The sequence below is a fragment of the Tachypleus tridentatus genome, chromosome 7, assembly GCF_004210375.1.
Source record: "Tachypleus tridentatus isolate NWPU-2018 chromosome 7, ASM421037v1, whole genome shotgun sequence".
Lineage (NCBI taxonomy): Eukaryota > Metazoa > Arthropoda > Merostomata > Xiphosura > Limulidae > Tachypleus > Tachypleus tridentatus.
The window spans coordinates 133724851-133729166 of NC_134831.1; positions in this window are offsets into that span (position 1 = coordinate 133724851).

Consider the following 4316-nt stretch of genomic DNA (forward strand, 5'->3'; position numbering starts at 1 on the left):
CATTCGTCCCAAAACCAGTTTACACTACACTACATTCGTCCCAAAACCAGTTTACACTACACTGCATTCATCCCAAAACCAGTTTACACTACACTACATTCATCCCAAAACCAGTTTACACTACACTACATTCATCCCAAAACTAGTTTACACTACACTACATTCATCCCAAAATCAGTTTACACTGCATTACATTCATCCCAAAACTAGTTTACACAAACTAAGCCTAACTATGAGGTTTCTGATTAAAAACAACAAAAAAGCCTCTACGCCTCAAACAATTTTAGTTTCCCCATACTTTAAAAAAAGTAAGCGTGAAAGATGTTTACTCTGCTCGTTTATTTGTTTTTAGCGCAAAACTACGCATTGAGTTATCAGCACTCTGTCCACCACACAGAAAAGAACCCCGAATTTTAACGTTGCATGCGAATCCTTGAGAAAACGGTAATGTTTAATGAAGATTTTTGATCGGCTTCACACACGTCTTAGCAAATTATTTCAGAATTGGGTGATTTCATTTTATACTGAATTTCAATTTCAGATACTAAATTTTTAGTTACAGAAAATCATATTTTTATTTTATTAAGTATCACATGGAGGTGAATTTTGACAATTGTTTGCAACTTTCTTTATGTTTTTGTTTTGAATTTCGCGCAAAGCTACTCGAGGGCTATATGCGCTAGCCGTCCATAATTTAGCAGTGTAAGACTAGAGGGAAAGCGGCTGGTCATCACCACCCACCACTAACTCTTGGGCTACTCTTTTACCAACGAATAGTGGGATTGACCGTCACATTATAACGCCCCTACGGCTGAAAGGGCGAGCATGTTTGGCGTGACCGGAATTCGAACCCGCGACCCTCGAATTACGAGTCGAACGCCTTAACACATTTGGCCATGCCGGGCCAAACTTTCTTTATATTATGAGTGTCAATATCTTGTGTGAGCAAAATCGTGACTTGCACAATATTCTTTATTAATTCTTACAGAAACCAAAACCTAAACACTTCTCAAATCACATCCAATTCAACATGGTTAATTTATTTTGGTACCCAACTGGCACAGCTGCAGGTCTGTAGACTCTCAACACTAGAAACCAGGTTTCGATACCCGTGGATGGCTGAGCACAGATAGCCCGTCGTGTAGGTTTGTGCGTAGTTCTAAATAAACAAATAATAATTGATTTTGAAACTCTTAAATAATATTTTATTATTTAACATCTTGATAGCCCCTTAACATCAGTATATAACCCTATTCAATATACATTCAAATAGTCTCTCTACGCTACAACATAAGGTGTATTATCTACAAAGAAAAAAAAAGGTTATAGTGTTCTTTATCTGATAGAAAAGACTGCTTATCGCTTTGTTTCGCACAGATAACCCTCGTGTAGCTTTGCGAGAAATTCAAAAACAAACAAATAAACACTTTGTGTTATATAGAACACGCCCTATTTGGGTTGGCTACAAGGGGAAAATTCTGGATCAAACACTTTTTCATACACATATAACTACGTTTGATTGTATGCATAGTTTTTAAAACACTCAAGAAAGTCGGGTTTTCACAAAATGAAACTAAAACGTTTTAAAATGAAAGAGGGAAGAATTTTCTTTTCATACAAACAAAAACTTCAATGAAATGAGTACTATAAAAACATTTACATCCGTGATTTATTCAAGACAAGTAATCCTACGAATTTAGTTTGGTAAGCCCATTATATATGCCCGCATAAAGAACAACCACTTGAATATATATAGAAATCTCTCCCTTCCCCTTTAATATTCACAAAGTTTATATTTTCAAACAGGTAGGTTTGCAGTTTTGATGACGTAACATTAGCCTAGTCTGTCAATACTTCTAGAAGAAACAAGTACTTAGGTGGGTTGCCAAGATCTAAGATATACCCGGGACACTAAACCACGTGACAGCTGAATACCGTATGGTAAAAATAATTGGCTTGTATTAACATACACACACACACACCAGTATAATATATCACTGTTAACTAAATTATAGGAAAAAGAATGGTTTTGATAAAATTATTAACGCTGAGTTCAAGCCTATAATATTCACAATGTACTTACGGAGAGAAAACATTTAATCATATAATTTATTGTTTTCAGCATATTACAGAAACAATGTACAAATAATTTCCCTTAATATATATGTAAAAACGGCTCGTTTGGGTTGAGAAAATATTTTACATAGAAGAGCGAACAACGTTTCGACCTTCTTCGGTCATTGGCAGGTTCACAAAGAAAGAAAGAGGTAACTGACCAGAAGCTGACCACATGTTTGGAAGGGGTTGTGTAACTGAGTGTCGGAATATAAAGGGCGGTGTTAGATGTTTGAATATATAAGTTTATATTATTTATTTTATTATTTTTAATATAGGTATAAAGGTGTTCCTTTGTATTGGTTTACTTTGGGTTTAAGCTTCCGGTCAGTTACCTCTTTCTTTCCTTGTGAACCTGACAATGACCGAAGAAGGTCGAAACATTGTTCGCTCCTCTACGTAAAATATTTTCTCAACCCAAACGAGCCGTTTTTACATATATATTTCTCTACAAGTGGGTTTCCTCGACATCACTGAATTCCGCTTAAGTTAAACTTATTCATATGCATTTTGTATATAATATTTAAATAAAATATGCAAAAAAATAATTTTATTTTCAGTTTTTTAAATAAAGTACATTCGTGTATCTCAGGACAGCTGGTATGGGTATTAACACTTTTATTGATAAGGAGAGAACAACGTTTCGACCTTCCTAGGTCATCTTCAGATTAAGAAAGATAGAGTTTGAATGTGACTGTTGACGGACACATGTATTAGGGACGAGAGAATAAACGCGTAGCGGATTGTAGGGGGCGTTGCAGATGGATGTTAGGTTGTTAATTAGTATTGGTATAATGGTGTTCCTTTATATTAGTTTATTTTAGGCTTGAGTTGTCGTATAAGTAAGGCTTCTTTGATTTTGCGTTTGTTTATATTTGTTTCCCTACTTAATATCTGGATGTTTTCTATGGTTATGTTGTATTTATTTGACTTGCAGTGTTAAAAAACGTGTGATGGTGTTTGTTTTTTTTGTTCTTTGAATCCAATTTACATGTTTCTGCTTGTTTCTCCAATATAGAAGTCGTGGCAGTTGTTGCATTGTATTATATAAATTATGTCAGTGTTGTGTTTGACAGTATAGTTTTTACACAGTATGGACTTTAGTTTTATACCTGGTTTTTGAATAAATTTGATGTTTACTGGAATGTTGGGTTTTGTTGTAAGTTTTTCCAAAAGTTGGTTATTTCTTCTCTGATGTCAGGAACATATGGTATGCAGCAGTATAATGTTTTGTAGTCTGTTGTATCTTGGGATTTAGTGTTGTTTGTTTGTTGTTGGTCTAGGTGTGTGTGTATAATTTTTCCCGTGATGGTTTGAGGAAATTTGTTGATGTTGATGAAGTGTTGTTTTATTTTGTTGATTTCGTCATTAATTTAGGACACATGCGCTGAAAATATGTAATAGTTTGAGCTACCGCAGTTCGATATTAAGAAGTCGCAAAATCGCTAAACTATCACTCATGTTAAGAAACATCATTAACCAATACAGGATTTAGAAAGCTAAAAAAGTTCATAATTTAAAAATACAGCAAAATTATTGAACTTAATTCTACTCAGAACAACCTAATTACCGTTCCACCTACATATATCCTACCAATAAAGAACATTTCTTCTATTGAACTTAATTCTACTCAGAACAATCTAATTACCGTTCCACCTACATATATCCTACCAATAAAGAACATTTCTTCTATTGAATTTAATTCTACTCAGAACAACCTAATTACCGTTCCACCTACATATATCCTACCAATAAAGAACATTTCTTCCAATCTTAGAACCCTATCATTTCGTGATACCTCTCCACACAACGACAATTATGAACAACTTTCGGTCTAACTTTTTAGAAGTGGTGTTGGTAAGGCAAATTAGTATAATGATACAAGAGAAAACCTTCAAATATCGTGTACTTGAAAACCTTTTACACAGGAATAGAGTAAATATCATTCTTGTACATGTTTGTGTACAACCAATACTGAGATCTGGCCGTATACCCGATTCAGTTTTGTTACTCATCGGGATCTCTATTAGCCTATCCTCGAGTTGAAATGAATTGAGGCAAGATTATAGTAAACTGATCTATGAGATCTTGGACGTGGTCGAGTACACCAGTTACAAATGTTTGACTTCTTGAGTCCAAAACTGTAATTATATCTCATATCAGCTATAAGAAATTTTGCTTTTTTTTTAAATTAAGCACAA